The sequence below is a fragment of the Balaenoptera physalus genome (genome assembly GCF_965194825.1).
Source record: "Balaenoptera physalus genome assembly, chromosome: 1".
NCBI classification, from domain to species: Eukaryota; Metazoa; Chordata; class Mammalia; order Artiodactyla; family Balaenopteridae; genus Balaenoptera; species Balaenoptera physalus.
In genome coordinates, this window is record NC_138882.1 from 117,437,330 (window position 1) to 117,461,846 (window position 24,517).

Sequence of the window (24,517 nt, forward strand, 5' to 3'; positions counted from 1 at the left end):
ATGACCTATTATACTATCAGTTATTTTGGGGTGAAAGCTCAGGGCTGCAGATAATCCTCCTTCCCTGTATTTACATAATGAGAGGATTATTTCTTTCCTCCATTCACAATTCTTACCCCCAAACCATTTCTCACTTAAGTAATTTTCACAGCTGTACCCGAGGAACAAAAAGACAGAGAGAATGTTATAATGTAGACTTCGACAAGTTAAAACCAGAGTAAAGGGACCACCAGCAGCAGGTCAAAGGCACCAAGCCAACACAGGTAATGCTTAAATAAATGAGCTAACGTGGTAACAAGCCCTGGACTTTTCATCATTGTTTCTCCACTAATATCTCCATGTATCAAGTCTCTCATTCGGAAATGAGTTTAAAAAAAGAGTCAGATTACTTACCTTACTCCCCACATCTACTGAACAGTCTACTAATACAGTTTATACTGCAAATATAAAAATTCAATACCTTTTCCAACTTATCTTAGTAAGCATCCCAGAGACTTGATTTCTGACGTCTCTTACTTCTTGTAAAATGTCTAACATCAGAATATTATAAAGAAAGCTTGTTAAATTTTACTTATAATTCCTTAAATAGCAATATTTATATTTTTGCATTCCCTTCAAAATTTGTATCTATTTTAACATAGCTGCAACAATAAATGTATTGTGAATGAATTCTTTTTTACACTTATTTCATAACTTTTCTAATTTTTTTTGTACATATCAAAATGTATAATTCTATTAGCTTTAAACAGAATATGACTGCTACTTCGTTTCTAACCTTAAATAAAATTTCCTGACACTTATAATAAGATACATTAAAATGGAGAACTATAGGTTTTCACTTGGAAGAAGAGAAAAAAGAGTTTGCTTTTTTTAGACTCTCTTCTTTCAGAAGACACAAAAAGCTTCACTTGTCTTTTGTCTACTTGAATGCAGCAATTAAGCAGCAAAAGATAATAGTCCCAATTATACAGGCTAACAAACTGCAGTATTTACAAAATTTATGACTTTCTTGAAAACACCTGGCAGGTGACTTGGTACTAAAAACCATTTTTTTAAAAAATCTACATTTCATCTGTTTGCACTGAGCCATGCAACTTTCCTAAACCTTAATTGGGTTTGGTTTACATGCACAAGTAAATTCAGAGGATACAATTAACAATGCAAGAACAGGAGTGATAATTCTCTCTAAAACTTCACAAGGGGGACTGAATTCTCCCAAATCCAGACAGAACAACAGCCTCACACTAGTTACAATATCTTCACCTATTACCATAGGTACCAGCCCTAACACTCCCCTCCCCACCCTGCCCAAAAAGAGAACGGGTTTCATACCAGCAAACCATGAGAACTATTACAAGTTTTACATGGAAAGCTATACTTTAGTTTTCGAGTGTTCTTATTCTGCTTATTATTTTTTGAAAGACAGTTAAGAGGCATAGAAACATTCCAGGTAGAGGAAAACTTAATTATGCAGAAATAGAGGGTTTTGGTTTACTCTGTATTAGATGGAAAACTTTTTTATGTCAAACCACAGGGTGAATTGATGCTAAGTCATTCAGAAGGTTCATTTTCATTGTACAGGCACAGATGGTAGAGGACAAGAATTGACAACCTTCCCAGGGCAAGGTGAGAAGCTGCGAAGCCCCTTCCTATTTCCTACCTGTGGAGTGCTGGTGTAGTGGGACAATGTGCTTACCTCAAGCTAGAAGCAGAGAAAGGGTATAAATTTCAGAACCATGGGAGATTTTCAGCTTGTTCTCCTCTGACTTGCCTTTTCCTTTTCTTCAAAATGAAAAGAGCCTCGTTGTTTCTGATTATAAAAGCAATACTTGTTTGTTATTTTTAAAAAATCAGATAATACATAAAACTATAAAAAAAGAAAAAATCATCTACAATCCTGACACTCAGACATAACTACTCTTAATGTCTTGGTATATATCCTTCCAAATTTTTTTCTATGCATACACACACAAATGTTTTGTTTTCTGGTTTGTTTTTGTTGTTGTTGCTGTTTAAGAAAGTGAGAGATCAATTGTGACCTCCAGGGCCAGGACTAAAAAATTCTGTAAAGGAAATAAATGCTAAAAGAGGAGACAAAATAGAACCATATAAAATGTGCACTTAAAACCACAGAAGACAGAAAAAGAAGGGGAAAAAAGAAACAAAGAACAAATGCAACAAATAGAAAACAGTTGGACAAACATGGTAGATATTAATCCAACTATATCAATAATCACATGTGAATCATCTAAATACACCAATTAAAAGACACAGATTGTCAGAGAAGATTTAAAAAAGACCCCGTATTCGTTATCTACAAGAGACCCACTGTAAATATAAAAGACTTAGGTTAAAAATAAAGCGACTGAGAAAGAAACTGAGATCATGGGCTGTCTACTACTTTGAGATCCGTTTTTCTACCTTTTCTTGAAAGACAAAGAAAAAAAACTAGTCTACTGAGAAAGTCTATAAAGTTCTCAATGTATACATAATTTCCCCAATACATATAAACACTGCTCAATATTTCAAAATGTTGACCTATGTTATATTTAAGAAATATAAAATTGTATATTCTTTGAGCCTACAAATTAATGATAGATGAATAACACATATTTTCTCCCTAATCTTGCTGATAGCTCAGAAACAAAAATCTGGCAACCATAACACAACTGATTTCCTTTCTTTAAAATGGGCTCCCACTCCTCGTTTCTGGAAGTAGAGAAATATTAACTAACAAATGTCCCTATTCCTGCCTGGGAATTCATATACTATTATTATTATGATTATCATAGCAGATTCCTTCTTCAATGTAGTTCCATGTTCAACATGAGCTGCTAAACTTTTCTTACTAGCCAAGCTATGAAATAATTCACTAACCTAGCAAGTTCAAGTTTAGATGCTATATGGATATATAGAAACTCAGTTGGTTTTTCTCTATTCTAAGTTTAATGCTGAAGGACACTTTCCATGGTTGCATGTCTAACATGCCCATACTGATCAAATACATCTTGGAAACAGACTCTCCTAGACATATTTAGGTTACACAATTTCACATATGCCAAAGGTATGTTTCTAAATTGTATATACACATCCTGGTTCCTTGTGTTTCAAAAAAAAAAAGTATTAAGACTTGATTTTCCGAGGTTAGAAAAAATGACTGCAAATTTCCCATTGTGTGATGATGCTGGAATCTTTGATCTCTACTACTCTGAGTTCAGTCAGGCTACTTAGTTTATTTTGAGAAAGCAAATCCTTCCTGTTGTTTCTCAGGAAATGGAAGAACACATTTATAGACTATGCTTTAATTTTGTGTTTAAATGGTTTTAATTTTTTAAGTATGTCTCTCTTTGAAGAATATTTAATTATGTGGAGATATTAACACTTTCTGAAAGAAATTAGAGCAGGGGGGTGGAGAGAATATTCTCAGACTTAAGCTAAAAAGGCGAATTTTCAAAAAATGTCTCACACGAACTGTTACACCCTGTTTCTTCCTGTGAAGAATTTTCCAAGCATTAAGTTGTGCAACAGCTTAATGAAGACAAAAGGAAATGCCCAAGTTTCTCTCAAATATGTAACAGCATAGAGAAATATTAAAGGTTTAATTTTTAAAAGAGTGTCCTATCACCTGCTTAGGCATGTTAAATCACTACAATCATCTCTGAGTCACTCACCTGATCTGGATTCACCCTTTAATGCTAGGGTCACACACCCTCCTGGGCTTAAAGATGCCATCCCTGCTCTTAATAGGAGGCAGAAACAGTTCATGGCTTTGAAGAATAAACTTTCCAGGGGAAGAACATAGCTAACTGAGAAGAGTGATGAAATGCTTCAAACTGTTTCTGATTTCTCTACGGGCAAAGAAAAGCAAGGTGTAATGAAGGAGATGGGAAGGAGAAAGGACATTTAAGGTAAGATGCTTCAAATAATGCTTAACCTTCTTCCACTGTCGAATTCTCTCCCACATGGCACACTTTTAACTAAGAGAGGGAAATAAACCCAGTGAAAATAAAATGCAATCGTATAGGGAAAGAAAATGTAGATGAGGAACACAAAGACTATGACCACCCTTACGAAATGATGTCTCAGGGAGCCTTGGCACACAGCAAACCCACCCTGTCTGCCCCTTGCCCAACTCCCATTATAGCCCCACGCTCTGTTCCCCCTTTCCTGACTTGCTACCTCTCTCCCATTGCCAGGTGCAGCCCAGTGGCAGAGACCTGGACACGGTCACCTGACGGCTGTCCTAGTCTCACGCTGTCAATACTCACTGGCGTTAGAGCTGTTATCAGGACTCATGAATGATAAATGACAGGAATCGAACGACTCTTATTCTTTTGCCCATTCATTTTTGTCCAATGAGGTACAAGTCTCACAGAAGTCCTAAGAGTTACAAGAGGCTTGGGGGACATGAAGAGTAACTTCCTCCAGTGAAAGATGAGGAAACTGAGGCTCAGAGAGATTAGCTGACTCCCCTAAACCCATTCTCTGTTACTGGAAGAACTAAGACTAGAACACAAGTTCCCTAAGCTCAGTTTTTGTTCCTTCTGTCTTATTTCCCTCCACACCCCACCCTGGATCCAACATCCTGAAGCTTCCTTAAATCAGCATCTAAACTTAACATTGCAGGCAAGGGCTGTGTGTTTTAGTTTAAAAGGTCATTCACGGTATTCATCTTCCTCTATCAACCAGAAAAACAAACAAACAAAAAAACACCACCACCAGCATCTAATCCCCACTGACAAAACCCCAGCTGGGCCCTCAATGATACAGGACTATTACTTGTCCTAAGTCAGTGAGCTCCTTTTCCCAAGTTAACTGTGAACTCACTTTCGACTGTCTTCTCAAGGTCCCCTCGCTCTCGGCAGATTTCATTTGCTCCTACCTCGCGGAGAAAACCCAAGCCGTCAGGAAGGAACTTTCTCAACTTCCTCGCGGCCTCCACTTGCGTACTCATCCACAGTCGCACGTGTCTTTCCCTCCTCCTCTCCTGTCTCAAAGGAATGAACGTCCCTATTCCTTCCCGAGACAAGCCTGTACTCCAGACCCTGGCCACCTTATCTTTTCTGGAACCTTACTCCCTTAGTTATTCTCTCTTCTACCTTCAGTCACTTCCTCTCCACTACTCTCAACTAAAATATAAGCTCTAGTAACCATGATACACAAAAAATATTCCTCCGTGGACAAATGCGTGTACACACACACACACACACACACACACACACACTCCACTCAGTGCCCCTGCTTCTCAACTCCTACTCTGTTCACCCATGACAACCTAGATTTAGACTTTAGAACTCTCTACCAACTAAATACCTAGTCACCAAATTCATCTCCCATTTTCAATCTTTACCTGAACTTCCTGTGGCCTTGGACACACCTGACAGTTTTCCCTATGTAACACTTGGGCGATTTGGCAAGTTGCTTACCTGAGCTTTGGACAGTTTATCTGTAAAGGACAATAACAATAATTATTTCAGGGGGTATTGTAAAAATTCTCTGACATAACATACGGAAACAACACCAAAAACCCTGGTGCTTAATATTACTATCACCTGTATTTGTGGATTTCTCTGGTCCTCTTTCTCTCTCCCCTTCTTCTGTCTGTTGTCTTCGGTCCTTGGGCCATCCCTGGGAATTTCAACTGTCTGCACAGCTGGAACCACCAGTTCCACTCCCTCCGCAATACACGTCTCCAGCCCTGACTTCTCTCCTGGGGTCTGGGCCTCTCAAGATCAGCTGAGTGCCCACAGACACCCCAACTTTACTTCAAACTGAACTCACTATTCTCTCTCCAAACTTGCTCCTCTGCTGTTTTCCATCCCGATGAATGACACCCTCAGACAGTGGATCTTCCCAACGAGAAACATCAAGAGTCACCTTTCTTCTTCTTCCCTCTTACTCCCCTCCCACTTTCCACCAAATCAGCAAACAATTCTTTCTCCTAAGTGATTCTCAAATCCATCCTCTCCTTTCCTTTCCCGCCATCATCACCTTAGGTCTGGTCCTCATTATTTCTACCTGGATTATTTCAACAGCCACTGGGCTTCTCCCTGTTTTCTTTTCACATACCTTAAGACAGTGACTTAAGCATTTATTTCACCTTTGATGATTCCACAATGCTGCCAGGAAAAAGTCCACACTTCCAGAAATAGCAATGTACGACCCTAGACAGGACTGGACCAAGAATTTGAACCAAGATGCACCTCCTGCTCTCCTCGCCTCTGCACCACGACCCCTCTGCTCCAGTCCCACATACTTGGTGCTCCTTACCGGGCTCTGAATCTGGGCTGTTTCTTCTTCCTTTTTTTTTTTTTTTTTTCCTGTTCAGCCTGATAAATAATCCTATCTCTCCAATATTTAGCACTAAAATCACCTCCGGCATGAATTCTTTCCTCACAAACAAGAAAGAACAAAGCACTCCCTCCTTTGTGCCCCACTCTCTATTATTATTTATTACAAGGTATTGCTGTAAAGTGTTCCACATTCTAAGTTCCAGTTAATGATTTGTGTGTCTATCTTCTAAGGTCAGGCACTGTGTCATACTCACATTGTATCTTCAGAACTTAGCACAATGACTGGTGTACAGCAGATAGGAGGAGGAGAGATAAGGGAACTAAGATTTAATAGTTTGGAACTCAGCAAATGTCTGTTGAATGAATGAAGTAGCATAGCTGTCAATTACATTAGAATAACTGAAGAAGAGAGGAGCTGGTAAGACAGGTGGACCTGACAGCTGGTGAGGTGATCACAGAGGAACCTGAACGAGAAATGGAAAATGTCCACACTGATGAAGTCCTCTTCTGAGGATATGAGGTCGGTCAGGTCAGAGGCTGGGGCTGTTGTCATTAAATGCAGGTGAATACCTCCTGTTTAAAGCACAATAGGAGAACAATTCCAACAGCCCAAGGACATTGGTCTTATAAGCAGGTTTTGGACTGTAGAACATTCTACATTATCATTTTATCAGACTTTATGCAAGCTTCGTACCTTTCAGTAGGTGGACTGCGTCCCTCTACTATATCCATAAAGCACCTTAAGAATGGCAGACAAAAAAGACATGTACAGATTGCCAACAAACACATGAAAGAATGCTCAACATCATTAATCATTAGAGAAATGCAAATCAAAACTACAATGAGATATCATCTCACACCGGTCAGAATGGCCATCATCAAAAAATCTAGAAACAATAAATGCTGGAGAGGGTGGGGAGAAAAGGGAACCCTCCTGCACTGTTGGTGGGAATGTAAATTGATACAGCCACTATGGAGAACAGTATGGAGGTTCCTTAAAAAACTAAAAATAGAACTACCATACAACCCAGCAATCCCACTACTGGGCATATACCCTGAGAAAACCATCATTCAAAAAGAGTCATGTACCGGGCTTCCCTGGTGGCTTAGTGGTTGAGAATCTGCCTGCCAATGCAGGGGACACGGGTTCGAGCCCTGGTCTGGGAAGATCCCACATGCCGCGGAGCAACTAGGCCTGTGAGCCACAATTACTGAGCCTGCGCATCTGGAGCCTGTGCTCCGCAACAAGAGAGGCCGCGATAGTGAGAGGCCCGCGCACCGCGATGAAGAGTGACCCCCACTCGCCGCAACTAGAGAAAGCCCTCGCACAGAAACGAAGACCCAACACAGCCAAAAATAAAAATAAATTAATTAATTAATTAATTAAAAAAAAAAAAAGTCATGTACCAAAATGTTCATTGCAACTCTATTTACGATAGCCAGCACATGGAAGCAACCTAAGTGTCCATCAACAGATGAATGGATAAAGAAGATGTGGCACATATATACAATGGAATATTACTCAGCCATAAAAAGAAACTAAATTGAGTTATTTGTAGTGAGGTGGATGGAGTTAGAGTCTGTCATACAGAGTGAAGTAAGTCAGAAAGAGAAAAACAAATACAGTATGCTAACACATATATACGGAATCTGAGGAAAAAAAAAAAAAAAGGTCATGAAGAACCTAGTGGTAAGACGGGAATAAAGACACAGACCTACTAGTGAGAGAGTGGCATGGACATATATACACTACCAAACGTAAAATAGATAGCTAGTGGGAAGCAGCCACATAGCACAGGGAGATCAGCTCGGTGCTTTGTGACCACCTAGAGGGGTGGGAGAGGGAGGGTGGGAGGGAGGGAGATGCAAGAGGGAAGAGATATGGGAGCATATGTATATGTATAACTGATTCACTTTGTTATAAAGCAGAAACTAACACACCACTGTAAAGCAATTATACTCCAATAAAGATGTTAAAAAAAAAAAAAAGAATTCACACACACACACACACAATAAAAAGACATGTAAATGCCTGCTTATCAAATAAAGCAACCTAGCATTTAGTGTGACATACACTGGAGACTGGAGAGAGAACGAGACCCCCATGAGCTGGGAACAGAGTGAAGCAAAGTAAACTTGGAGAAAACCCGAGCTGAAACTGGCAGTGTTTTCCCAATAATAAACAGACATCTATAATTAACAGGCTTTCAAGAGTATTCAGCCATATATTACGGCATCACACCTCATAAAACATTCATTCAAAAGCCATATCAGGAATGCATATCCCAGATCTATGAGCACGTGCAGATCACTGAAGAAGAGAGGACTTTGAAGTGAGACACCCACTGCCCTACATAGATGACCAAGCATGAAAGGGAGCTGTGATTGCTAAAAAAAAAGAAATAATAATAAAATCGAGAAGAAAGTGTAATGTCAGGAATGTTAGGGTTACGTTAAATTATGCTACTAAATAAATAATATTCCCAAAGGAGTAAACACACTTCTCAAAGATACATTTGCAGATGTAAAGGGCTAGCACATACAAATAAGGGCAAGACAGCCACCCAAAATAATCTCAAATAGTTTTGAACTTTTAAATTTATATCAATCATGATAATAATATCAAGTCATATAAGTGTACAGGTAACAAGATAAGGCATATTTCAAAGCCCTAGTAATTTAAAAAAGTGAATCAAAGACCCAGGAACACACAAATAAGCCATCTGAACAAAACAGAGATCTCAGAAGGAGATCTGTATAAATGTACACTTATATGCTAGAGGTGGCACCAAAAATCTGTGGAGAAAGAGTGGATTATTTAGTAAATAGTGTTGAAGAAACTGGCTCACAAGATGAACAGTTTTTAAAAAATAACAATGAATTTACACCTCATATCTTAAACTTCGAATCGTTTAAAAACCCAAATAAACCTATAAAGCTAAGAAAGTGAAGAGAGACTATAATATGAGCCTAGAATAGGGAAGGGTTTCTTAAATGACTCAAAATGCACAGACCACAATAATGTTAAAAACTGGTGGGTTCAACTACATTAAAATTAAAGATTTTGTTGTTGTTGTTACTGAAAGGCACCACAGACAAACTTATCAGACAAATGACATATTGGGAGAAAGTATCCACCATATCCACAGCTAACAAGGCATTAACTTCCAGAATATACAAGGAACTCCACAAGAATTCTTTCAAGGAACTTCTTACAAGAAAAGGGGAAGAGACCCAATTCATAGAAAAGGGAAATTAAGTACATGAAGAGATGCTCAACCTCACTTATAATCAAAACAAGGCAAAATTCAACCATGAGGCAGAATGAACATCCAACGGATAGCAAAAATCAGGAAATTTGTTAATAAAAAAAGAAATCATCGTGTAGAATTGGTGGAGATATAAAACTGACAACAATCTGTGCAGTTCCTAGTAAAATTAGTATGCTATGTCCTAAGATCCAGCAATATTGCTTGTGGACAATACTGCCTCAAGAAATTCTTACCAACAGATTCAATACACTCACGAATATAAGTATACATTCCTTGGGGGGAAAAAGAGCATATATACTGCATGGAAGCCAAAAATACTTATAAAAATGTTGACCCTTTCATGTCCCTATCCCTAAAGTCTGCATGTTCTGTATGATTTTAACTGAACCTTTGCTGAAAAGGTAGGTAAGACTAAACAAAATGTTCTCATTTCTCTTCACAGGTGAGGTTAAGGACAGAGAAAGAAGCAGATGTGATGACAGAAATGTTTTAGCCTGGGGACTGACAAACCTGGATCCGAGGCCAGGCCTCAGCTTGTCCATGTGACCTGGATAAATTACAATCTCCACTTGCCTCAGTTTCTTTACCTATAAAACAGGGATATTACCCACCCTGCACAACACCAGGAAGACTACAGAAAATCCATATAAAGCATTCAATAAGTGATTTTTTTTTTTTAACCAGAAAAAAGAGCATCATGCACTAACCCTAACAGATTTTGGTGCCCTGCCTAATCTGCCTTAAACAGAACACCAAAACCTCAGCAATGGGCATGGAAATCAGAGAGACAGATTCAATATGAACCTATATGTCAGCTTTTTCCACTATAGAACAGGGTAAATAATCTCTCTCCTTCTATATACTTATTGAAAACTGTAAAGGTTAAGATTGGGAAGCCTCTTTTAGCTTCTGTGAAATGAATATAAGGCTGCAGATGGTGACAGTTATGACAGTGGTGACCCTGGGACTGGTGTCGGAGTCCTGACTCGACAAACGTAAGGAACCACCATAGGGAGAATGTCGGGAGAAGGCTCTTAGAAGAACTCCAGTTACCCGTGACTGAGTAACTACAGGACCTCAAAGCTGACCATGAAAACAATCAACCCAGAAACAAGATCAGATCCAAAGTCAGGACTTTACACGTCACCTATTTAATGTACAACAAAGAGGAAAAATTCCACTTGGGAATCTTTATAACCTGACGGCTAACATACTGTACATCACCATTTCTGCGTTTTCAGCCTGGAGCAGTTGTTTTACTTCAGTCCTGAGTCCCAACCTGTGGACTTCAGGATCCTGGCAGAAGTCGGTAGACTGAACCCCTGTCCCACTCATACATGTACTACTATTTTACAAATACGGGAAGATGCTGTGGAGATTCTTTATAATGTACATCCAGTTAAGTAACATTAAATAGTGACTTTGTCACTAAATATTACCGATCATCAGAAATGAGAAGTAAAACTCTGAACAAGTCAAACTCTTTGAAATCTTTTAGTAGTAAATAAAAGTTTCCTGATTTTTGTAAGGGTTGAGAACCACTGTTTTAAAGTTCACAATTTCCAATCGAAGATAGTTTTTATTTTATAATAGACATGAAGGAAAAGAGAGAGGGTTTTGAAAAAATGAAAATCCTAATGCACATTTATCTCCACTCCTAGTCCTCTCTTGGCCATAAACTTTTCCTTGGCATTTAACATCAAAGCTAGTTACCGTTTCATTCTTAGTTCACAAGCCACTGCAACTGTTCAAAACAGACAGAAGTGGCAGTGCATTGTGTATTAAGAAAATATGCATATATCATTCCATTCCTTACTTATAAAAGATCACTCAGTTTATCTCCCTTTCCTCCCCCTCCCTCCCCCCCCACCTTCTCCCCTTTCTCCTGATGCTTTGACACAATTCTACAAAGGGGAAGTTATAGATCACTACAGATACTTCAATTGTTGAAGACAAAATAAATATTTTATCTAGCATATCCCACTGAAAATATACTCTAAATTTTCATTTATATTCTTCTCGGTGTAACATAAAAATCCTAGCTAAAGAGAGCCTCAACATTAAATGTTGCAAAAATAAGAAAAATAAACTTATTTCCATCTGGGGAGTATTACAAAAATATTTAATATATAAAGTGTATATGGATTTACCCATGTCTTTTATAATATAAGCTTTTCAGTAAGTTATCCTGAACTGGGGTGGGGAAGTTGGGGGGCTATGTACAGTGGTCATACAGTATGTAGGGTAGTGGAGTATGAAGAGAGCTATATACATCATTTATTAATTTTTTAATTGATTATTTCTTTTCTGGGATGTAAACTATGTCCTAGGGGTAAACCAGAAATGTTGTTTTTTACTCTAAGAAGTTAAAATATGCTAATCTGACCTTTCAAAAAGATACTGTTCACTAAGACCTGACATAAGATATCTGTAAATTAAAATATGCCATTAGAATGTTGGCAGCAGAAAACAAATCAAAATGATGCAAACACAGCTAAATCTAGTCACTAACACAGAGGAAGTGTAAATTTCAAACATGGAAAAAACAACAACAACAATAGAACCCCCTAAGCTCTGGGTAGAGAGGAATGGGAAAAGATCTGGAGATTTAGGTGAAGTTAATCTCGAGCCAGTGTTTATCAGCTCTCTTTTAGAAAGGCAAAAGACCATCTGAATCAGCGTTGCCATCTCTTCCTTAAGTGGCCACTTTCCAGATTATAAGAGAGCCAAGCACTATAAAGCATAAGACTCTTGTTCAAGTCCCAGCAGGTCCATTTACTAGTATGACCACTGACAAGTCACATTTTATCAGCCTCAGTTTCCTGGCTCCATCAAAGAGAATAAATGAATCCTATTTCAGACTGTTAAACAGAGTAATAAATTATACAGGAGATATAGAAAATGCGCTCTGTAAACAAACAGAAAATGAGGATCTAAAGGCCATTTATTATTATTCCTGGGTTATTAATTAATTATTATCAAATTCCACTACGGTGGGAGTAAATCCTGTTCCTAAATAGGGGACAAGTTTGGGAGGTCACAAAGGCTGTTCTATTTTATCTTGAAACAGAATGACAGATGCTGAGGAAAGTCCTCAGGTAAATTAATGAATCAGAAGGCCAGGAGTATACCTGGGTATAAAAATAGAGGCAAATACTATGGTTGTACAGGTCTTTCAAGAGTCTCTCTTAATGACTTGTTTTCACTTTTAATCTCATGATGTATTTGGCAAGAAGAGGCATAAACACAGACGTCTCACAATTAAATTCAAATTTGAGAAGTCCACATCTATCTAGAAAAAGATAAAATTAATTGCTCAGCGCTCATAGTGTATCTTGGCTACTTAATGCTAACACAATTATGCCAATTACTGATAATATCACAATGCTCAAAGCACCTGCATTTTAAAAGAGATTAAAGTTCTGAAGGACTACTGGAATAATGGGATCTTATAATTTAAATTACCTCCATGCTGCTAATAAGAAAAAGAAAGGGAGGGAGGGGAAAGTACAAATGTACCAGGCTGAGTAACTACAAAAGATTTTCCTTTCAAAGCAAAATTAATTATGTAGTAAATATTTCACTACAAAAAACATCAGCATTAGAGTGGTATAGTCAGCATAGGACATCACGAATTTAAATTCTACAACCAACCCTGCTTCCCGAGAAAGCTTGACCACCCAATAAGGTGAAGGGGCTAAGTGCACATAGTACTGTGATTTTGCACTTTCCCTCCCTGCTACAGAAAGAGGCCCTTCTTTGCAGAATCTCACTTTCCTCCCCTCTAGTCATGTGCATAGATCCCTTCTTCCAAAAGAAAGAGAAAGAAGATCCTACTGGCTTTAACTTCATTCAAACATTTAATTTGAGGCTACAATCTTCCCATCAAACTGCCTCTCACCTCCTCTCAACCATCACACCTCCTTTAGTGTCCCTCCGCAAGACTGGAGTTCAACCAGGTAGACAAGTAAAGGAGGGGAAACAAGACCGGACTTTCACTGGGGGAAAAGTCCGTCTGATTTAGTCCGCAGAGAGAGGAGCTGCCAGGGATATGAAGAAGCAAAAACTCTGCGCATAAAACCAACCTTTCCTCTAGCATTTTGTTCTCCACCTATGCACTTCTGAGATGGAGTAAGAAAAGCAATGTGAAACTGTAACCTACCCAGTGAATTTGAGAAAAGTCGTTCTCAATTTTACTCCAATGAAAAATGGCATTTAATGAATAAAGACGTCAGGCTTCTACCTTTAAAAGTACCTCTGTCTCAGCAAGAGAGGCTGGCTAAGAATCCACAACTGGAGTTAACAAGCCAGACACCAGACTAAACATCTCAGAACTAGTTGCCCCTCATTCCTGGTCACTACCTTTCCAGTGTGTGTCTGCATCACGAATTCCCTCAGTTCCTGACAGCCTGGCTCTTCCAAAATGGAAAGCAAAGAGCCTGGACTCCTCTGTTTCACTGGCTAAAGAGCTGGTGAGATTTCTTAGCCCGGACACCAAGGCTCTTGCTCCCCTTTCCACCTTACACATCACCCTCAATTCATCCTCTTTCTCCCCCAGGTCCCCACCCCTCCCACTCACATCACTCTTATTAACACCCAAGCCACCCATTTCTGTAGATAACCCCTGGCCTGGCGAACAAAGTGAAGAACAAAGAGCCGCTGCTTCAGGCGGCAGGAGGAGGAGAGGCGAGGGTGGAGAGGGCAGCTGACGACTCGGGAAGCCTCCCGGGCACAAGCAGCCCAGCCTGGAAAGCTCCCGCCTAGGGTGGGTGAGGAAGCGGGCAGGTCCCGCGGGCGCCGCGTGCCGCCACGCGCCTTATCACTGGGGTCCAACGCACCCGGGTAAGCAGAGCCACAGAGTTTGGAGAGATCCTCCGGGAGAGAAAGCAGCCAGGGGAGCGCAACCTAGAAAAGGCACGGCGAGTGAGGCTGCAGCGCGGGAGCTGCAGATCCGCTGAGTGACTGAGTGACAGCCCAGCGCCCGGCCCGCGGGCTCGCAACCCAGCCCCGCACCTGGACCAGGCGGCCACCCTGCTCCCTCAGGGCGCTCTCCTCTCCGGGGACTGGCTTCCGGCGGGCTCCGCGAGCTGGAACCGGCGCGACGCGAAGACTTCACTCTTCCATCCTGGGACCCGGCGGCACGTTACAGACAGCCGTGCACTTCCTGTTTGAAACACAGGGGAGAGAAAGACCGAGAGAGATCCGAGTGCCGGCCAAGCGGAGGGGGGGACGCAGGCCGGCGGAGAGGGCGGACGAGGGGGCTGCGGGTTGCATAACCACCGCCGCCCGCCTCGCACGGTCCGCGGCACCCGGCGCTCTCCCGGAGGGCGACCCGCCACCCCGGCGGCCCGCGAGGTGGCTGCCCGCGGCCCGGCCTCCCCCTGCCGGCGGCCTCGCCTGCGGCGCACTGGCAGCCCTTCCGTTTCCAGCCCCCGCCTGGGTTCCCCCTCCCCGCGCGGACCTAAGTCAACTACAAGCTGTCCGCCTGCCTCAGTGTTCCTCCTTTCCTTTCCTCTCCTCTCCGCCCCCGGAAAAAAAAAAAATCGGCCGGAGGGGAAGGTATAAAGACAAGCTGAGCCTCTCCAGGGGAGAGGAAGCTGGATTTACGCACAATTTTAAACTTAGCCACATCCCAGTATATCCACTACAGCTCAGCTGCCGAAAGAGCTTCTGGATGGGAAATTACTTCTCTTGCGCCTGGCTGACTCAAAAGGGAGAGCGTGCATGCAGCAGCCACGAACTGCCCAAAAAAAAAAAAAAGAAAAAAGTATTCCGGGTTCCTAGGCTGTCTACTGGGATCCTTACCCGCACAGTGCCCTAACATTTACACATACCAATTCCACACAAAAGCTCATCATATAGTGCATTCTTCCAGAAAACAATTAAGTATTTCTCTGGGCGTATGAATCACAGAGCAGTTCCAAAGTTCTGCATTTATGTCCATTTTGTCACCCTCTGACTTGGGTGAACTTCGGGGTAGTGTTTAAAAGATAGCAAACAGGTGGTTTAAGAATCTGCCATAGGCAGAGTGTACCAGCTCTAGGAGTCCGCTTATGCGTTCAGTGCCCAGTTTCTGGGCTTCCAGGTGTGGACAGCTTCACCGGTACCCTGCCTGCCCTTGCACACGAATCTACCAGGTTGCAAGGCACCTACAGCACTGTCTCTGATAAACAGCTCCTTTTATCATCAAGGTGATAGCTTAAATAAAAGTTATTCCTGTTTCAAAACTCAACATGGAGAATAGAATATAAAGGATGATTATTCTACATAAAGAGTTAAATTTTGACTGAAAGAAAGAAACTGCTGGACATTAAGCTCCTGCTAAGCGTTAGCATCTCATTTTAATCTCCCTTTAGTCTTAATATTTCCCAACAGATCTGCAAAAGTCCTATTCTCATATTCCCAATTGAGGAAGCAGGGTCAGAGAAGTTAAGTAACTGTCCTGATGTCTTAGCTAGAAAGTGGTCAAATGGAGAATTGAATAACAGTTCTTTCCTAAGTGTAAAATCTGGGCCATTTCCTCTAAAGCTCTGCTTATTCTCAAAACAATAGTGAATTCTCAGAGAAAAATCAAGCCCATCGACCATCTGTGATCCATTCCTTCATCTCCAAATGAGCCTGCAATTCCATGCTATCACTCTGTTGAACTAGCTAGGCTCCTTACCCACCTGAATAATATGTACCTTGATTACTTGAGCAGAGGACACCGTGCTCTTTCCCATTATCTACCACTGGCTCTGTCAGCCTTTTCAGAATTACTCGGTGGTAAAAGTTCAAAAGGTTCTAGGATAACCACTCATATGCCAAGGTACAAAGTCTATCCAGTTCAGAACCTAATCTGCTGACTAATATTTGTTCCCTGAATTCTCTTCCAACCGGGCCCTTTTAAGGAGAAGGCAAACAAACAAACACACAAACAAAAACCACACCACACAAAACAAAACATGCATGGACTCCACTCTTAGTGAAACTTGAAATTCTCTCACTTTCCATTTCCTTCTGCTTTGGCACTTAGTTCACACTCACCTGTCAATAGCGTGCTGCTATTAGCCTCCTGACAAGCCAAGAAACAGAGCATGTATTAAAAGGTGATTAACAATCTTGGCAATGATGAGACCCCAGACACTTGAGCGGAGAGTGAGGGAGAAAGTGAGTGCTTTTGTCTTCTCTCCTGATGAACTGTGTCTCACTCGCCCTTCCCCACCACCTCACTCAGCAGCACAGACCCTGGAGCTGTAGGGCGTGCAGGTGAAGGGCAAGGACAGTTCAAGTGTGCCGGTATGGGCTGGGCAGGGGCTGGGCACGAGCAGATGCACTCCCATCCTTCAGCTTCGCACAGTGGCATGCGGGCTTATTACTAAAAACCTCCTGAGGGATCTTAGCATGCTTTTAGGGTCCAGGTCTGCCTCTGCTGCCAACATTTTCCTTCTCTCAGTCCCTTGCTTACCCTGGACCTGTCCACTCTTCATTTCTTTTCACAAACTTAATGCTTCTTCCCAAAGCACTGCCATTGCTTTCCCACAAAGTACCTGGTGGGAGGGAGGTAGGAAGGAGGGCATTTAACTCAAAACTTCTCTCAATTCTCTCTCATTAAAAAAAAAAAAGTCAATAATTACCACGTTTTGGATACAATTCTATTTTAAAATACCTTTTGGTATCCCTGCCTTCATTTCTGTTACTCATAAATCCAAGAGCCTAAAAGGAAAACCTCTAAAGAAAAATGAAATTCTTGAGACAAAGCAAAGGAAACATGCTTAAATTAAGCTGTCTGGATCCCAAAGTTCATAGTTTGGATAATACAACATCCTAAGATTGCATCCATTCCTGACAAGTATGTATCCTAACAATCACAAGACCAAAGCATCATATCATACTTTCTCACAGTTCAGCTATTCTCCTGCCCCTTCTGTATTTCATGGAAAGTGTTTCTTCCTTGCCACTGTTAGGCAGAAAAAAATATTAAAATAACAACCTCATAAAAAGAGAAAAAAATGCTCCCAGGTAGGCACAAATGACGCCACAAAAAATAAAACTGATTTTGGAAGAATACTGGAGGTTAATTTTGCAAGTCTCCACTCCCTAAGTACCACAGTCCGTGGACCAAGACAGCAACAGTGTGAAAGCCATTTTAGAGTCTCCAAATTAAGTGACGAAAGATAGCTTTCCTGAGGACTAATGGGTGTGGAGGAGGAGATGATAAACTCATATCCCAAAACGATGCTCCTTATCTTTCTTCATCTTAAAAGAGAAAGACCTTACTTTGATGATTAAAAATGTCTGCCACACGATTTCTCTGTGTGAGGATTCTTGGCCATTATTACAGCTGGATTTTCTGCAAACAAAAAAAGAAAAATGACAAGCCATCTGGTTACCTAAGAGACTGTCTCTCTGTAATAGCAGGCTTCACAGCGGCATCCCTGTCTCTGTCTTCACTTCTAGGGTAGCACATGCAACAGGCTTTTCTGTGAAGGAGGTCTCTGGCACTCACACTCATCCCCCGGCCTCTGCAAAACCTGGGCCGTGGCTTTCAAGGAAAATGTCTTCAGAGCCAACTGGCTGGCTTGATTGGCATTTACACATGGACGATTATTAGCCATTTTCAAGGAGCCAGAGTGTCACTTCCCACGGCAAAAATGTAGCAAGGGGATGCAAATCACCTTTTTAAAAAAGTCTGGGGCTTCCCTGGTGGCGCAGTGGTTGAGAATCTGCCTGCCAATGCAGGGCACACGGGTTCGAGCCCTGGTCTGGGAAGATCCCACATGCCGCGGAGCAGCTGGGCCCGTGAGCCACAATTACTGAGCCTGCGCGTCTGGAGCCTGTGCTCCTCAACAAGAGAGGCCGCGATAGCGAGAGGCCCGCGCACTGCGATGAAGAGTGGCCCCCGCTTGCCACAACTAAAGAAAGCCCTCGCACAGAGACGAAGACCCAACACAGCCATAAATAAATAAATAAATAAATAAATAAAAAAGTCTGCCTGCAAGATGGTTTAGGCTCCCTCCTAGGCACAGAGTCTCCTGGTTTCAAGCAAGTTGAGAAAGAAAGCACTACTCAGAACACCTGCACCATTACTTGGAAGACCCAGCTACACGTCAGAAACACAGGCCTGGGTGGCTACAGGCGTGAGCTGGTATGTCCCTCAGCTCAGTGCTTCAAAGCACACACATCTTGAGCAGAATCAGTAACATTTACATAGGACCCACACATGCCCTGCCTCACTGGATTCTCAGAACTGCCTTTGCAAGGAAGACTCATTACCACTGTGCTAGAAGAAGTGGAGCTCATAGGTGTTCTTCTCAAAGCAGTAGGTAATGGAGCTAAAATTCACCCTGGGTCTGTTCTTCCTCTGAATTGAAAAGAAATGAGTAGGTGCATTTTGGCTGTGGATTTATTATTCTGTGCTACACATCTTTTACTCAGAAGAATCTCTCTCAACTATTTCATGTGACTTCATCAACTTCCCAAGTTGTTTGAAAGAGTAAACTATAAACATGTATTTTGCAACGGGCCAACTGATTTTTAGCAATATGTCAATATAAATTAGGTTAAACATGATCTTAGGTTGCAGCTGAAAAGTATTTAATAAAATAATAATGACAGATCCACAGGTCGATCAAACTGTGATGGACAAAATCTTTTTTTTTTTTTTTTTGGTCTGCGTTGGGTCTTCGTTGCTGCGCGCGGGCTTTTCTCTAGTTGCGGTGAGCAGGGGCTACTCTTCCTTGTGGTGCGCGGGCTTTTCATTGCGATGGCTTCTCTTGTTGTGGAGCACGGGCTCTAGGGCGCATGGGCTTCAGCAGTTGTGGCGCCCCGGCTCAGTTGTGGCTCGCGGGCTCTAGAGCGCAGGCTCAGTAGTTGTGGCACGTGGACTTATAGTTGCTCCACGGCATGTGGGATCTTCCTGGACCAGGGCTCGAACCTGTGTCCCCTGCATTGGCAGGCAGATTCTTAACCACTGCACCACCAGGGAAGTCCCAATGGACAAAATCTTAATACATTTTTTCCAAGTTTCCCCTCTCATTCTTCAGTTAATATGCAAATATACATGTAAAGTGAGCCATGATGGCTGATGTACTGTGATTCAGTGAGCATAAATATGAAAGATTAGCAGGAAGCCATATAGGCTTGACTAAATGCAAATACTTGTACATAAGTTAAGAGTATTCAAACAGTTCCTGGCACAGACTGCTAACATGAACAGCCTTGGGTTATTTACTGACTGTTGATCATGATGTGTATTGTGTAGACTAAACACTGTCCTATAAGACATTTTTCTTTGGAAGGCATGTTTTGTCTATTCATTGTCTGTAGTGGGTATTTCTGCCTCCTTATTAAAAAAAAAATTTAAAAATTCTCTTCGGGCATCCGTTTAAAAATAATACATTAAAAATCCAACAACTTAAAATGATTTAACAGGTCTAATAAATATAATGTTTATTACTAAGAAAATAATGTTCTTAAAAAGATTTTTAAAATATATGAGTATCTGTACAATTACACACTGGGAAGTAGCAATATAAGAGTAAATAGGGAATAAGTCATATTGCCTACTGAGTATATCAATTCTCAACTACCTATCATAATGGAGTCTTCAAGAAGAAAAGCAATTTATAAATAATTTAAGGTAGCAAAGTTGGACTGTTTGATCTCCATCTCCTTTCCTTTGTCTGCAGTGGAGTGACTAAGGCAAATAGTATGAAAGAAAAACAAAGTGCCTGGAAAATCCAGAAACGTTATTATAAACTTTTGAAAGATTATTCATCAATTTTTAAACTAAACCTAGCTAAACAAATTCCATCCACTTTACATGTATTGACTCAATTATTCCAGACAACTCTATGAAGCAAGAACTACCATTACTTCCATATTACAGACCAGGAAACAGACACAGAGCTATTAAGTAATTTGCCTAAAATAATACTACTAGCAAATACCAGAAATTGGGCAGCCTGGCTGGCCACAGAATCTACTTTGAACCAACACATTTTACTACCAATGGGGCACCACTGGCTTGGGCTTGCTTTCTCTAGCATGAAAGTTCACGGGGAAGAGTCCCATGCTAAGGCAGAAGGAGAGAAGTGAAAGGCTCAGAGGTTTTCCTTTCTATAGCAAGAATGTAACCACTGGTTGTACAGGGTCAGGAATGCAGTGCCTGCCACATGTTGCTGAATAAATGAATATTTAAAAGAAAGGAAAAGATATTTGCAGAACAGCCAAATCAGGAAGAAGGGCTGCTTCCTTACCTTGACCAGAATCCTGGATTGCAAGGCTCCAGGACTGCCTGCCTCCAGCACGAGTGAGTTAGCAAGGGAAGGGAATGCACTGAACTCCACGAGCTTTGATCTTGATGAAGCATTTGATACAGTGTCGCATACAATCACAAGGGCCAAATCAACTGAAACTTACATGGCTACAAGAACCACACAGGAGTTAAGCAGGCTGGATAGAAAAACACTGGATACATCTACCACCAGTGTGATGAAGAAAAGAACCGCAAGGAACAGTATTCAATCTGTATTGAAAAGTAACTTAGAAATTATTCACACTGTTATAATCAAATTGGCACATAACATTAATTTGGGAGGGGTGAAAAGGGCAAATGAGGGCAAGCCAACTGACTTAGTTAAATTAACAGAGAGGTGAGGAAAAACAAGAAGTTTGGTTTCATTTATGTGCTCCCTTTAATTTTCAGGGAGGGGCTGAGGATGCCCATTGGGTAGTAACCACCTCTAGACCTGAAATGCCAAGACTGAACTAAAAGTAAAGTAAGCAATAGCAAACTGGATATGTTTAAGATTTTAGGACCTTCGGTCTGAACTTCAGAAAGCATGATCCTATTATTCCACACACCATCAGTAAAGTTCCATGGGAAATAATATTCCTTTCAACAAGAAGACTCTGTTAAGCAAAACTCAAAGAAATGAAGGGGCTCAAAGGCTGAATTTAGAGGTCAGATGAAAAAGTCAGTGGTGTATGTATAATCTGGCCCCACTACAAATATGCTGCTCAGGCAGAAGGTCATGAGAATGGTTTGTAAACATACGGCAGGATAAAGAACAACGGAGAAGGAAGAGAGAAGAGAGCAAAAACTTGGACTAACATTATTTTTTTAAGCATAAATTATAATTTCTAATTTTTTTTTAATGTTGAGAAATTGCTTCTCCCTTGGTAGAACTGTTTGCTCTCCCAGCAAAGTTTATACTTTAAAAGTCAGTAGTTGATTTAGAACTCAAGAAACGGAAGTAGGAGAGGTCTGCAACATTTGGAAAAAAAAAAAAAATGGCCTAACTTCATGCTAGGTCCCAGGAAATGTACAAGTGAGCATCATATCATTCAACTCCTAAGAGACTGAAGAGCTGAACTATTAGCTCTGTAGCCACCATGCCCCAGGCAGTGGACTCCACAGCTGATGAGAGATTGTCCATGAAGGGACAGTCATGAAGGAAATGCTACATGTTCCATTTCCTCCGAAATAAACAAACAAAAAAAGGGGGTGGGGCAGGGTAGGGAACTTAGCACAAAGGCATAAAGTTTAGAGCCATACTGCATTCCATTGTAGATATGAATGGGAAATTTTATGTGAAAATGATGATGCTCTGAGATTATTTAATATCTATACGGAATAATAAGCAAACGATAAAACCTAAATAGACAGACCTTCCCCAAGGTTTGATTACTGGCCCCCTCCTGTGGTTTATAAATCATCCACACAATGGCAAACTCACAATTAGCCTCAGAATGTCTACAGGCCCCTACTCCCTTATCTGACTGCACTCAGAATCACCTCCCTTATCTGACTGCACTCAGAATCAACAGAATGTCTGGGACAGGGGTGGGTGGGTGTTGCTGGTGGGCATGGGGTACTCCCAGAATCTGTATGTTTAAGAACTCCCAGGTGACCCTATGTTGCAGTCTGGTTGGGGAACCTTCGCTGTACACATTCTACTCCTTTCTAGACACTGCCACCAGAATCAGTCACATCAGAGACTAGAATAAATGATTTCTCTTCTCAAGAATGTTTAATGGAATAACCTTCAAAGGCAATGGAATGAAGTCTAAATTCCTTAGCGGGACACTCGAGACCCTCTGTGATCTGTCCCAAACTACTTTTCTGCCCTCCTTCCCTCCCACATCCCTCACTCTGTCACAGCACCATTCCCCAAACACATCACACGCTTCTTTTATGTCTTCGGCACTTGCTGCCCCAATGTTACCTCCGCGCTGCTCAAGTTATTTTTCTCTGTGAAACCTTCTCTGATCTTTCCAATCAAAATCAGTCTCTCCTTCCCCTGAACAAATGTTCAAAAAAATTAGCTCATGCAGGAATTACAGCATATACCGCGTGCTGAGCTGAATTACACCAAACTGCGTACGTGGTGGTCTCCCCCTGAAAGCAGGGGCATGTGACACACTCATTTTTCACACTGTGAATGAGAGACAGACCTAGGTTCAAAGTTTAGCTCTTCCAGTTACTTACTAGCACTGTAACCCTTGGTAGGTTATTTAAATACTATGAGCCTCAATTTTATAATCTTTGAAATGGGACACACAAAAAATGATTCCTGCCTTCATGACTAATCTGAGGATAAAACAGGAAAAGTGTTTGGCCCAATGCGGACCATCTAAAATGCACCAAAATGACAGCTGTTGTAAATATCATTTATCAATTTTTGTTTCCTATCCTACCAGAATGCATTGCAGACATAGTAAGAGTTCCAAAAGTATTTGCCTCCTCTCAAAAACAAAACAAAACAAACAAAAGCATTTGCTTTCAAAGTAATAAGCAGTGATTTCTTAAAGCCCTTTCTCCTTGCCCAATTTTGTTCTGTTATGAAGGGCATTTCATAATATTTCTATGGAGAAGTCATCTCTTAATCCCCTTTCTTTCCTTCAGAAATCAATGTACAAAATTCTAACGAACAAGCCCTGTCTGTCCCTCCTCCTCCAGCTTGGCTTTCTGCTTTGAACTACAGTAACTGCACTGCCCAGAGAATTGCCCTCTTCACCCTCACAACAAACAGCACTTTGTAGGCAAACTGGAGGCGAGCCCGAAGCAGGAGGGAGCACCAAGGAAAAGGAGTTTGGGCCAGAAACTGAGCGGACACCCACATTATCATCCACACTGTACCACAGGTAAGGAGAGAACAGGAAAGGAAAGCAGCTCAGATCAACGCAAACCTTCCCACCAACTCCCAAGCGTCCAGCTCACCACCCACCCACGGGAAAGACTCCCGATGCTCGCAGAGCACACGCTGGTCCCCAGCTGCCTAACACACACGGCCACTGTTGTTAATAAAATATCGTCCTATGTAATAGCTCCTTATCCTCACCAAACCAATCCTATTGCCGTTATCACCCCACCCCCTCCACCAATTACAGGGGATGAAACCCAAGTCGAGAAGTCCAAGGCCACACAGTCAGTAGCGAAGAAGAGGAGTGCCAGGACTAAACTCAAGTCATCTAAGCTCCAAGTACTTGGCCCTTCCCACTGTCCTTTATGAAGTGTGAAAAGCCATTTTTAAAACTTTCTCAGAAGCTCACCAAATCCACTAGTTGTAAAGGTAAAATAGTTTCTGTCCCCTTAAAAACAAATCTGGTGCCAAGAGTGAGGGCTGTCACAGCAAGGAGGCCCCACCTGCAGCCCTTAGAGAGATCAGTCCGGTATCTTAGGACAGTGTTCCAGGAAGACCCTTTAGTTTCTGTTCCTAGATGGAAACTGTCTCCGGACAATTCTGTTTGTTCATTTGGTTTGGGGAGGAGGTATTAGGGAAGGAGTATAATTTTCTTTTTTTTAACATCAAACCCTGATCCTGAGTTTAAAGCTGAGGTGATATGGAAAGCAAAAGAAGTTTGTAAAGCCTATTTGCGATCCTTGTCGTGAGAAGAGTACAAGGGGCTATAATGCAGTCCTCAGAAGCACAGATTCTGAAGCCATGACTGCCTAGGTTCCAATCA

General features: G+C 41.4%; 1 protein-coding gene and 1 long non-coding RNA gene across 8 annotated transcripts in view; both read right to left on the minus strand.

Moving 5' to 3' along the window:
* LOC309636632 overlaps nucleotides 1-7,690 on the minus strand; it is a 505,650-nt gene extending 497,960 nt beyond the window's left edge. Inside the window, exon 1 of the long non-coding RNA XR_014250109.1 lies at nucleotides 7,635-7,690. This is a non-coding gene — a long non-coding RNA (uncharacterized lncRNA). The remainder of the gene's footprint in view (nucleotides 1-7,634) is intronic.
* The window catches only part of LRRC8D (leucine rich repeat containing 8 VRAC subunit D), a 108,937-nt gene that overhangs the window by 72,747 nt on the left and 11,673 nt on the right, over nucleotides 1-24,517 (minus strand). For 3 of the 7 annotated variants that reach the window (XR_014267948.1, XM_082476767.1, XM_082476766.1), the window contains exon 2: nucleotides 14,579-14,729. The exons of 2 other annotated variants lie outside the window; for them this stretch is intronic. The gene's annotated coding sequence lies outside the window, so the exon portion shown is untranslated. Of the gene's footprint in view, nucleotides 1-1,696; nucleotides 3,849-8,313; nucleotides 14,471-14,578; nucleotides 14,730-24,517 lie in introns of those variants that run through there. 2 more of the 7 variants (XR_014267949.1, XM_082476768.1) reach the window with 2 other exon arrangements.